At 41.0% G+C, this 13227-nt stretch overlaps 1 protein-coding gene across 8 annotated transcripts in view; it reads right to left on the bottom strand.

Moving 5' to 3' along the window:
- Window positions 1–13227, bottom strand: part of inpp4b (inositol polyphosphate-4-phosphatase type II B) — a 269882-nt gene that overhangs the window by 196256 nt on the left and 60399 nt on the right. The window lies entirely within an intron of this gene.

Genomic DNA, 13227 nt, shown 5'->3' with positions numbered 1-13227 from the left:
CTGCATTCAAAACTCTTTTCCACAAGCCATAATAATGAAAAGAATATTGTCTGAACTAGCAACTTTTGAGATTTGTCATTGACTGTACAAAAGTTCAAATTTAGTGATAAGCACATATAGGATATCACATACAACCCAGAGATTCTTTTTTTTTTCCTGTGGGCCAGGCAGAATTTCTAATTACCAGTAGATGCAGACTCTGCTCTAGAAGAAAGAAATGTATACAAAATTAAGAAATATAAATAATGAAAGAAATGTAAACAAACTAATTGTGCAAATACAGAAAATACATATTCAGTAATAAGTAATACCTAAATGAGTCCCTGAATGAGTCTGTGGTTCAGGAGTCTGATGGTTGAGGGTAGCAGCTATTCCTGAACCTGGAGGTATGAGCTTGTGGAACCTGAACCTCTTTACTGATGGCAGTAGCGAGAACAGAGCATGTCCTGGATGGTGTGGATCCTTGATTGCTGCTGCTCTCGGACAACAGTGTTCCCTATAAATGTTGTTGATGGTGGGGAGAATTTTGCCTGTGATGTACTGGGCTGTGTCCACTACCTTTTGTAGGGCTTTGCAGTGGAAAAGAGAGATTATGTTCAAAAGTCTACCACACATTTTGACCACTTAAGGAAATGTGGTTACTCCTCTGCTGCAGTTGATGGAGCTCTCAGCCATATTTCTCTCATTTCCATCATGTCTGCTCTCTCCTTCTCCTCTTCCCAGAATTAATTCCCCTTTCACCCCACTTTCCTCCCTTCACCATTCCACCAGCACCAATGGTATCACAGCACTCATCAAATCTTCTTTTCTCCGCTTTTTGATAAAGACACTCTCTCCATAACTCTCTGCTCCACATATCTCTTCCTTCAAACCCAATCCTTCCTGTCCTCTGGCACTTTTCAATCAACTGTAGGATGTGCTCCATTTGTCTCTGCACCTCCTCCCTCACCAACACCCAGGGACTCAAACAATTCCTAATGAGGTAAAGATTCACATGTACCTCACAAGCCTGGTATATTCACCTAGTGTTTAGGAACTGGTCTCTTCTACATTGGCAAGGCCAAGTGTAGACCAGGCAACCATTTTGCAGAGCACTTGCACTCTGTCCACAATGGCCATCTTGAGTTTCTAGTTGAATGTCATTTCAAACCTTACAATTTCCCCACTGACCAGTTTGTCCGATGCCATCTGCAGCCCATTGGTTTGAACATGAAATTTTTCAATATCAGGTAACCACCCCCATCTACCCTCCCTTCCCCCATGTTCCTTTCCCACTTCTTCATGTTCATTTGGGCCTCTCCTTTGTTAACCTTTTCCAACTCTTTCCCTCTTCCCCAGTTAACCTAGACTTTATCCTCCCCCACCTAACTTTGATTGCCCATTAACCACATAGCTAATGGCCGGGGTTTCTTCCTCGATTAATCTTTCCTATTCACTGTCCCACCTTGCTCAACATCCCTCCCCCTCCATCTATCAGTCTCTGCCAGTGTCCTTTCCTCTCCTTCTCCACCTGACCCCATCTGCCAATCATCCCCACCCCCACGAGGTTCAACCAAATCTCACACCTTTGTCTCCACTTCCATTACCGGCTCCCTTCCTTCCACACTGGGTTCTGCTGCAGGATCTCTGCCTAAAATGTCCATAATTAATTTGCCTACATAGATGCTGCCTGACCTGCAAAGTTCTTTCAGTTCAATTTTTGCTCCAGTTCTCATCATTTATACCTTTTTCCATCTTCATTTTCGCTTCCCTAACCTCTCTACTTCTATGTCAGGGATGAATAATGCCATTTTTACTATGACTACCCAGGAAATAATTCTGTGTTTCTGTGCGATCCTATTATAATGCTTTCCTTGAGGTCCATAAAGTGTCATGATTGATAATATTCTCGAATGCTCTTGAAAATGCTGATTTTTCTTGAACCCCACTTTTTTTCGTGATGACACATATGCAATTTATTTCTTTAAAAAGTGATCGAGTGTTCCTTGTTTGAATGTAGCATGTTGCTGGCTGCTTCTGAGTTGGAAGATTTTTATGTGGTCCACCTCTTTGGTTTCTAGCCAATGGAGACTAGCCTCGAGGTGTTCAATGGCCTCAGACACTTTTGGGGTTGGGGTGGAGCTCTTCAGTATAATCTTCTTCTGGTTCAAGAACCGGTACACTTGCCTCCACCGGTGCTACAGTTATGTTATGGATGATCTCGGCGCTTGTCAGGGGCTCATATGTTGGGTGTTCAGCATTGACAGAGTATCACTGGTGTAGCTCTTCTTTGCTCCATGCAGACAGCTTCTCTGTCCTCATGCACATCTTCCTCTGTGAAGCCATATAAATCTGGCTTGTCATCATCACATTCTGTGGTGGATTGGCATGTTGAAAAGGCTGGCCCCAGACCTTTCTCCCAGCACTTCTCTACACTTATCAAACTGACTGCAGAGACTAATGACTCATTGTGTTATATTCAAATTCATGTTAAATCGGGGTGCATAAAATCAAGGTTTCACTGGACAGTGATAGCTAATTTCATAGGTCTGGGCTATTCAATAAATATGCATACATTTATGAAATAAACAAACAGAATTATATGGAACTAAAAAAAGCAGAGCAACTCAGGAACAAGCCCTTCACCCATGGTTAGTGCAGTGGGCAGCACAGTTAGTGTTGTCAGTAGCACGATGCTATTTATTAAATTTAAACATACAGCACATTGATAGGCCATTTCGGCCCACGAGTCTGTGTTGCTTAGTTTACACCCAATTAACCTACACCACCAGTATGTTTTGAACAGTGGGAGGAAGCCAGAGCCCCAGGGAAAAACCCACGCAGACACTGGGAACGCACAGATAGCTCAGGTTTTGAACCCCGGTTCTGAATGCTGGCACTGTAAAGGCATTGCCCTAACCACTACACCAACTGCATCTCCCACATATGGGGTAAATCGGTTAATTGGTCACATGGGTTAATTCTGCGCTGATCACAATGTCAATCTAAATAAATTCTATTTGCATGCACATGGTTCCTATCCTTCTCTTGGGTGCCTGATTGTCCTTCTCTCGAAATGACTCTTAAACGTTATTATTGGATCAGCTTCTACCACCTCCCTGGCAGTGAATTCCAGGCACCTATAATTTCTTGTGTGTAAAAAAAAAATTGCCTCACATATCCACTTTTCTCCCTCTTACCTGTGCCCTCTCATATCTGATATTTACATCCTGCTAAAAGTGCCTATCCTACTCATGCCTATCATAATTTAATATACTTCCATCAGGTTGACTCCCAGACTCAGATGCTACAGAAAAAAATAAGCTCTACAACCTGAAGACATGCAGAAATAAAACTGTGGAGTCCATTACATACAAGATAAATAGCATCAGAAATGTGCATCATTATAACCCACAGGATACATATGCCCTGCCCAAGAGCCTCCAACATATCAGCAATGGCCTGGGGTCAGGTGGGCCTACTGATCTACTAGAAGATCAGTTTGATGATATCCCTGTTCTGTTGAAATAAGTTGCTTTGTTTTAATTAGACAACTGAGTAAGAACATTTCCTGATTGCTAACTTTTTTTGTTAACTAGGATCACATGAAAAAATGGAACACACTGTAGGTGCTCAGCAAGTCAGGTTATCATTTCATCACTGATGAGTGAGATACCTCCATGAATATTGCCCAGTGCACTCCCATCTACTGTAATGAAATACTTTGAAAGGGTGGTCATGGCTAGAATTAACTTGTATCTAAGTAAAGACTTGGCCCCACTTCAATTTGCCTCAGCCACAATTGTTCCACAGCAAATACAATCTCACTGGCTTTCCTCTCAGCCCGGGATTACCTAGACAACAGCAACATGTACATCAGGCTGCTTTTCATAGACTACAGCTCAGTTTTCAACACCATCATCCCCTCAGTACTGGTCAGAAAGGTCCAAAAACTGGGTCTCTGCTCCTCCCTCTGCATCTGGATCCTTGACTTCCTCATCAGAAGACCACAAGTCACTATACATTGGTAACAATGTCTCCTCCTCACTGACAACCAACTCAGGTGGACCTAAAGGTTGTGTGCTTAGCCAACTGCTCTACACCCATGACTGTGAGGCTAGGCACAATTCAAATGCCATCCACAAATTTGCCAATGACACTTCTGTGCAATGAGATAGCACTCAGGAGTGAGAAGGATTAGCTAGTTGAGTGGTACCACAACAGCAGCCTTGCATTCAACATTGGTAAAGCTAAGGAACTGATTGTGGACTTCAGGAAGGGGAAATTAGGAGAACACAACCCAGTCCTCATCGAGGAGTCAGCAGTGGAGAAGTTAAAGAACTTCAAATGCCTATGTGCCAAATTTCCTGAAGATCTATCCTGGGGCCTATCTATAAATCATGAAAGACTTATCCTTTCATGCAGATGAAAGGCTCACCAGCAGCTATATTTTGTTAGGAGTTTGAAGAGACTTGCAAATTTCTGACTGGGCTGGTATGAAGGTGCCAATGCACAAGAAAACAGCCTCTATCATCAAGAACACTCACCACCCAGGCCTTTTCTCTCTGTTACCATCAGAAAGGAGGTACAAGAGCCTAAAGAAGAATGCCTAGCACTACAAAAACAACTTCTTCCCCTCTGCCATCAGATTTCTGGATGGTTAATGAACCATTCACATTTTTCTCTCTCTTTTCATTAATTTTTTTTTTAAATAATGTATTTAGGGAAATATACCATATATACTTATGCAATAGAACCATAGAATAACACAGTAGGGAAACAGGCCCTTCTAGTCCATGCCAAACTATTATTTTCCCAAGTCCCACTGACCTGCACCCTCACCATAGCCCTCCATAACCTTCAAATCTACGTACCTATCCAAATTCTTCTGAAATGTTGAAATTGAGCCTGGATTCGCCACTTCATCTAGCAGCTCTTCCACCCTCCCACTACTCTCTGTGGAAGAAGTTTCCCCCTAAACTTTTCTCCTCTCACTCGTAACCCATGTGCTCTGGTTTGTATCTCACCTACCCTCAGTGGAAAAAGCCTATCTGCATTTACTCTGCCTATCACCCTCATAATTATAAATACTCCTATCAAATCTCCCCTCATTCTTCTATGCTCCAGGGAATGAAGTCTGATCCCTGTAACTCAGTTCCTCAAGTCCAGGCAACATCCAAGTAAATCTTCTCTGCATTCTTTCTATCCAATTGATATCTCTCCTGTCATTAGGTGACCAAAATCGTGCACAATACTCCAAATTTAGCCTCACCAATGTCTTGTACAATTTTATCATAACATCCCAACTCCTCTACTCAATACTCTCTTTACAACCCTATGACACCACTGTTGGGGAATTATGTACCTGATCCCTCTTTTCTACCACAATCCTCAGTCCCCTACCATTTACTGTGTATGTCTTACCTGACAGGACTTAGGTTGATGGTGGCAGGAGAGGGGCAGGGGAAATGTAGATGAGAGAGGTGGCTCGGTCTTATGTTGTCATTGTGATTGTAGGCATCCGTGCTGCATTGTCACTGTGGTCAGGGCGGGAGGGGGTACAGAAGGAAGGCGTCTGTCTTGTGCCATCACTGTGACTGAGGGGGAAAATGCCACAGAGAATTGGATGATACATGACAGTTGTGGGATAAACCCTGGCACATAGTGTGTTATCCTACAATGACATGGCCTGAATTAGAGGGAATTATCGAGAAGAATATACTGAAGTAGATTTTCTTCTCTCTGAGCATAATTTATAATGAGAGGGATTGATAGGGTAGGTAGTCAAAATCTTCCTCCCAGGGTAAAAATATCACATACTAGAGGGCATGTATCTAATGTGATGGCTGGGGAGGGGTGCTTTCAAGGAGATGTATGTGATTTTTTTTTTAAAAAAAGGATACACAGAGAGTGTAGGTGCTTGGAACTGTCTGCCAAGGGTACTGGGGAAGCAGATAGATGGAAGCAGAAACAATGGTGTTTGTAGATAGACTTGTGAACATGCAGGGATTAGAGGGATATGTATTGTATATAACTTCAGCTTAATTTGGGCATCTACTTCCTCACATACATGTAGACCAAAGGATCTATTTCTGTGCTCTATTCATCTACATTCTATTTCAATGGAAAAAAGGTTGTATTGGAGACCTGGGTGATGATGTGACTGCTAGAGGAGACTTACTTTCACTGCATCTTGTCAATATGGGGATAAAATCATTGTTGACAGGTATGGGAACATTGTTATTCAAGACTGAAGCCTCTGTCTGGGTCTCCTTGGGGGTGGGAGATTGAACAGTCAAGGCTAAATGATTGAGTTAGTGGGGTGCTGATGCCATGTAATGGAATGGAGTGGAAGTAAGGATGAAATGGAATGGAAGTAAGGAACTTCTCAGATCGGGGTCCCATGTGACTAAGTGCAAAGAAGATAAACTTGGTTCCAAAGTGTCTAGTTTGTTTGTTCCCAGGTCAATATGGTCAGAGTTCTCCTGTAATCCTCCCAAAGGAACATAGTATATACAATGTTGTCATCCTGTAGACTCTGGTGTCTTCATGTGTCCAGGGATAAATGAAGCCCAAGTACTGGACCAATACCCAATTTCCACCACAGTGATTTGAAGTTTGGTTAAATTCTCGAGTTGCCACACCAAGGTTTAAATTCAAATGATCAAATAAATATGTGAGTAACCAATAACAAGGAAACGATCAGATAAGTTATTTTTTAAAATCACATCCACTAATGATATTCAGAGAAAGAAATCTGCCTGCTCATGGCCCAGTCTTGTTTACATGCAACTCCAAGCCCAGCAATATTCTCTGCAGATATTTCTACCCACCAACTTCCACAGTTATTTCGACAACACCTCTTTACACCCTATCCCCTGTAAGAAATTTATTCCTTTCTCTCAATTCCTTAGTCTCCGCCGCATCTGCTCCCAGAATGGGGTCACATAGCCACCTATGACCTCTTGCTGGTTGGCCTGTGCTCCTCCCCTGTTCTTCTTCCTTCCTCCCCTATCTTTTTATTGAAACACCTGCCTCCTTTCTGCTCATACCTCGACAAGGGGCTTGGGGCCTCCTATGGATCCTGCAGGTGCCGCTGAAATTCTCAAGCACTCTTGTATTTTAAACTAGAATGACAGAATATTGTTTTACAATATTCTCCACAGCCTCATCAGTTCAGGGCAATGAGAGATGGACAGTAAATGGTGGCACTGCAAACGCCAGCTACAGTGACAGTTATTTTTTAATCAAACTTTTCCCCATAGCACTAGCAACACATTTCCAGTCTTTCGAAGGAGTATGCACTAAAGTAAAGCCGCTTCCAGGTGCTCGGATGTAGATAATGCGCCGGCAGACACGGCTGGGGGGGTGCAGCTGGGACGTTCAGATCCCATGAACAAATAAATTCCACAGCAAAACAAAATAATTCACAAATGACTGTCATCACATTTCACACCAGAAAAATAACTGATTACTGATCCATTACTTTTTTTTTACAACAAGATTGCATTCTGTGTTCCTTTGGGAGTTTACAAAGTACAACACAGTAGAAATATTTGATACTGTACTATCAAAATGACACTTTCGATATTATGATATTGTTTGACTTAACAACTTTAAAAAATATTGTGGGAAGAATGCAATTCCTTCCATAATCATACCAATGTTTTAGCAAAGGGTGGAAAACAAAAATTATTAGCAGTATGATATTGGAAACTTGGATCTTTTCCTCCAAAATGGAAGAATCTGTAATAATGAGAATCTGTATATCAGAAGAAACAGGAATAGTGCTGATATTGTGTTTGCTGCAAGTATTTACACTCACTGAACCAGCTACAGTGACAGTTATTTTTTAATCAAACTTTTCCCCATAGCACTAGCAACACATTTCCAGTCTTTCGAAGGAGTATGCACTAAAGTAAAGCCGCTTCCAGGTGCTCGGATGTAGATAATGCGCCGGCAGACACGGCTGGGGGGGTGCAGCTGGGACGTTCAGGTGGCCGCGGAGAAGACTCCTTTCTGTCACCTGAACATGCCGGCTGAAGGGAGAGCCGCGTCCGAACGAACGCGGGGTTGGCCAAGGTGCTGCAGAAAACTCACCGCCATTCTTCGAAATAGAAGTTTGAACTATCAAGTCCACAGATAATGAGGCACCATGTCATCACTTCCTTGTTATACCTGCCAGATTACATGCACGGGTGGTATTAAAACCTTTAACCTTTTGACTCGCAGGTAAGAGGGCTGCCCACACATATATGCGGTTGATAGTTCTTGTCAATTCAGTCAAATCATCGATGATGTTCTCTAGAAGAGTCGCAAACCCTAAACGTTGACATTTCCTCTCCGTACAGATGCTGCCTGTCCCGCAGGGTCGATACAGCACTTTCTGTTAATTGTTTCCCTGAAGGCAATTATGCATATATATTTTTAATGTTTCCACAGTGCTGCTTGAATTCCATCTTTGTGTGCTTTTCCTTCCTTGAGTGGCTGTTGGTGAATTAATCTGAACCAGTCCACTGAAATCCACCATGTCCAAAACTCTGGGCGAGATCAACCTCTCACCAAAGCCCCCCAAGTGACCAAGGAAGATAAACAAATTGGTGTTGGAGCTTCAGATATTACCAAACTGTTGTCCTAAACACGATCCAGGAAGCGGTTCATATGTATTCCAAACGATACATATTTACTTTTTAAGTGCAAAAAAACCTTCCCTTAAATTTGCACTAACTCATTTTATTCTTCTGGTGAAGACCCAAAAAAAAAACTAAGCTTGTACCAGGATGGTAAAGTTGACTGTAGTGGATATACATTGATCGTGGAATGTACTTTAATGCTACAGGCCCATTTAACCAAAGTGTAGTGGAAATAGCAATGTTCCAACTGCAACAAGCGAAGTTTCACAAAAGCTCGCTGAGCAAATCAAACTAAGATCAAGTAATAAATACATTTAAAAACATTTTAAACACTTTATTCTGGACAGCCCTGTGGACTGTTTCAGGGAGCAGGGGTGGCATTTCTAGCAAACCAATCAAAAAGAGACAAATGTGCAACTGGATTCAAAACATGGAGACTTGTTTTTCCCAATTACAAACATAATAAGAGCAGAATTTGACTACAATTTCAGTCTGACTTTTGGAAGTTCAGTTCAAGTTTCCTTCACGTGTTTGTGATATTATACATGCTTGCGCTATCATGCACCCAGATATACACAATAACAAAGTTAGACTTTTTTCAATTGTAATCGTAAAAATTCGCTCCTTCTCCTATGTTACAGCAACAGTTCATTATGATCGGAGGATTAACACACGAGATAAGCCAATTAATGACTTATGGGTATCTGTAGTTACATTCATACCTAGCGCCATGATCATTATAAGGAAGCGATGATATTTCCTGTGGACTGTGGCCGTAGTCACTGCTGTGTTCAGGTGCCATGGGGAATGCTCCGAGCTGGAGTTAAGTGCTCCTTGGAGCCGGGTTCTCTGCTCCAAGGTGGACACCCGACAGCCACATTCGGGTATTTTAAGCGGCTTTACAGTCGGGTATTCTGGCCACCAGAAAGTGGCTTAAGACTTTAGATGATGTTAACAGAGATGAATATATCCTAAATATTCCTCATCCAAGACTAATGTATGCATTCAGTATATTCCATGACAACCACTGACACTTCCTAAGATCTAAATATCCATATTCATAAATATAGAATGTTTCTGGCGTGATGGAGGTTATTTTAAGATGTGGTATGGGAATTCAAGAATTCTAGAAGTTATTTATCTTTTCTGATTCTTGCATGTACAATGTTTAATTCACTGCTGTGCTCACTGGTTTGCAGTGGATTATTTTCAAAATGTTCGGCCTTGTTTACAAATGCCCTCACCACCTCATTCTCCCACAGACCCATGTTCTATTTTCTTCTTTCACCCTTCCAAACCTGGATTATTGGGCATAATCCATTGAGTGCCTGATCTATTATCTAGTATAGCCACTGAATTCTCAACCATCTACATTTCAAAGATCTCCTCAAAACCTGTCCCTTCATTCATATCACAGCTCAAGTACAGCAGAAAGTTCATTACAATACATTATAGAAAATATATAACTGCAGTGGAAAGGGTGTGGAGAATTTGGAGATTTTAGCTGAAAAACATATTTATAAAGGTAAGGCTGATTCTTTAGATTAGAGAAAACTGCAAAAATTGATTTACTTTACTGGGTTAACATTCAGCATAACCAAGCTCAAACAAAAGACATCTTTTGAAGCCAAGATGTCAAAGACTTTTTCAGAAGATTATTAAATTTTGGATAGTTGTACATTTCTAGTTAAGAGTTTCTCATTTTTCTCCACACCCCTTCCCTTCCACAGATTGTCTGAATTTTCTCATTAGATTATCCAAATCTCAGCTGTTATGTGTTCAAGTTGGCTTGATCTTTCCATGGTGGACTGACATTCCTTATCGATTTGTATATGTTAACCATTCATTCATCAATTTCCATCATATCATATTGCTCTAACATTTCATTGTTTCTGACAAAGCTGATCTGGAATGTTCTGTAGCCTAATCAATTCATATCTTTGTGTGATTTAATATCAAAAATGTAGAAGATAATGGAATGTTGAGATTAAAGGAAAAGGATACCACTATTTCTAATGTTTATTTTGTTGATAAGTTCTCAAAAGATATTCAGCTGAAACTCAACATAGTTAGATACGAAGAAGATCAAATTCACTTGGGTATAGAACAAAAGGATATTATTTGTCAACAAGCTACTGAGAAGAATCCTTTGAAGCTTTAATGAAAATTGATTGTCTGGCCCAAATATGTCGATAACTTACATCAGAAATGTAAATCTACTAAAACAGTATTCAGATGAGAAATGATAGCTTCAAAAGCTATTTCCCCAGATTTTTCAGGTATATCCTGATGTTTCCTAAAGAAAGGACGAGCACATACCTCACAGCCAGCAAGTTCGGGACCATACATTGATATCACAAAATAGTGACATTTATTGTTCAGTGTATTCATTTCAATATTCTCTCAAATTCCAATGCTAACCAGTTTTTTTTTTTAATGATCTAAGTCTGGGCTTTACTGCCAAGGCCATTATCTGTTATTTCTATGGCAGAACTCTATCTTTATGAGATTCCCCAGCATTAATGCTGAGGTATCAGGTCTTGCATTCTATGCAAGGTTTTCTCTGCTGGATCATCGACCTCACTGATTTCAATGAGGCTCTGAAGAAGAAAATAAAGGGAAGCACATTTCTTTTATTTAATACTTTTAATGATAAGTGCTTAATTTTTTTATTATTAACCTTTAAATATTATTGAGAATGGCTATCAAACAACTTCAGAATGGCGAGGTGTCAATGCTTTCTGGGCTATTTCTCAGACAGGATTTCACTTGTGCACCATTCAAGATCTTGCTGCTTGATCCTTGTATCTCTGGGCCAACAAGAGAGGTCTTGTATTCCCAGACAAGGTACTTACAGTATGGGTAACCATGGACACAGATTACAGGCAACTAAATGACTATCGAGCTGTGCCATTAACATCCATCATCATGCAGTGCTTGGAGAGGCTAGTCATGGCTCACATCTGCTCTAGCCTCCCAGCCAGCCTCGATCCACTTCAATCTACCTATTGATCAAACAGATTTGCAACAGATGCCATCTCTCTTGCCTTCACATTGGCCCTGGATGCATATGACACCTATATTTGACTACAGTTCTGAGACCACAGCTCTGCTTTCAATACCATAGTAACCAGCAGACTCCACCCAAACTTCAGGATTGAGGCTTCAGCAACCCCTTGGCAACTTGATCCCTGACTTCCTGTCTCAGAGATTGTAATAAGTGAAGATGGGTAACAATATTCCCTCCATGATCACACTCAACACAAGAGCTCTTCAAGGATGCATACTCAGTCCTTAACTATACTCCTTCTGCACCCATGACTATACAACACATTACTGTTCCAACTCGATCTTCAAATTTGTCCACAATGCCACTGTGGTGGGCCAGGTATCAAATTACAATGAGATCGAATACAGAAGAAGGATGGCAAGATTTAAAAAAAATTCTCTCAATCTCAATGAGATGAAGATGACCACTGACCTCAGATGAGGGGCAGAGTCTATACCCCTGTCCATATTGATGGTGCTGAAGTAGAAAGAGTAGATAGTTTCAAATTGTTAGGAACAAGCATCTCCAGTGATGTGACTTGAAAGAAACACATCAGCAGGAAGGTCAGTGAAGTATATCAATGTCTCTATTTTCTTTTAAGACTAAGAAAGTTCAGCATGATTCCCTTGTCCTTCAACAACTTCTACAGGTGCACCATCAAACACATACTTGTTGGATGCATCAGAGTGTGGTTTTTGAGGGACAAATAAATGTATTTATCAAGCTCAGCACTTACATAAGGTAATAAATAAAAAACGTACTGGAGAAGCCAACATTTCAGGCCTGAGCCCTTTGCCAAGCTTTGTCTTCCCTTGACAAAGGGCTCAGGCCAAAATCATTGGTTATATGTATTTACCTCCTCAGGACGCTGCAGAACCTGTTCAGTTTCTCTCACTGGTGTCACGGGGGGTGGGGGGGGGTGCGGACTACACCGGGTGACACCATCAGAGGAGATGGCACCAAAATTACTGTCTATAAAATTTTTATGCAGTGTTTCAGCAGAAATTTATGAATTTTTAATAAATATAGCCCTGTAGTTATTTGTAACAACAAAAAAAAATTTTCATAAGCCCAATTTGCACATATCAATAAACGTACAAGGCGAAAACTCTATGCCAATTTACTTTTTGAACCCTCTAATGTGCTCTGGTCAGAGCTGTCATTATTAACCAATTACAATGACACTTTGAATCATGTGGTTTTGTCTGCATATGCTACAAGCATGCGCTGTTGTTTTCATTACTGCTCGTGTTTTTAAAATCATTGCTTTTGTCAACTTTTCTGGTGTTTTCGCTAAAATATTATGGTTATTACGATTTACAAGTAACATTAGTACACATAACATTACAAAGGATTCTGTATAGTCTGGTTGGGGGAGGGGTGCGACACCATGAGTTACAGCACTGGGTGATACCAGGCACATCACTGATTTCTCCAGCGCTTTTGAGTATTTACTAAAATCACAGTGTCTGCAGAGTTTCTTCTTTCACTTCAGAAGGTAATGAATACAGCTCAGAACAGAACCCAAACTTCCCTCCCCCAACTATGGACTCCACCCACTACTTG

This window comes from Narcine bancroftii, chromosome 3, assembly GCF_036971445.1.
Source record: "Narcine bancroftii isolate sNarBan1 chromosome 3, sNarBan1.hap1, whole genome shotgun sequence".
Taxonomy (NCBI): Eukaryota; Metazoa; Chordata; class Chondrichthyes; order Torpediniformes; family Narcinidae; genus Narcine; species Narcine bancroftii.
The sequence above is the reverse complement of the archived record's forward strand: the minus strand, read 5'-3'. Positions and strand labels throughout refer to the sequence as shown.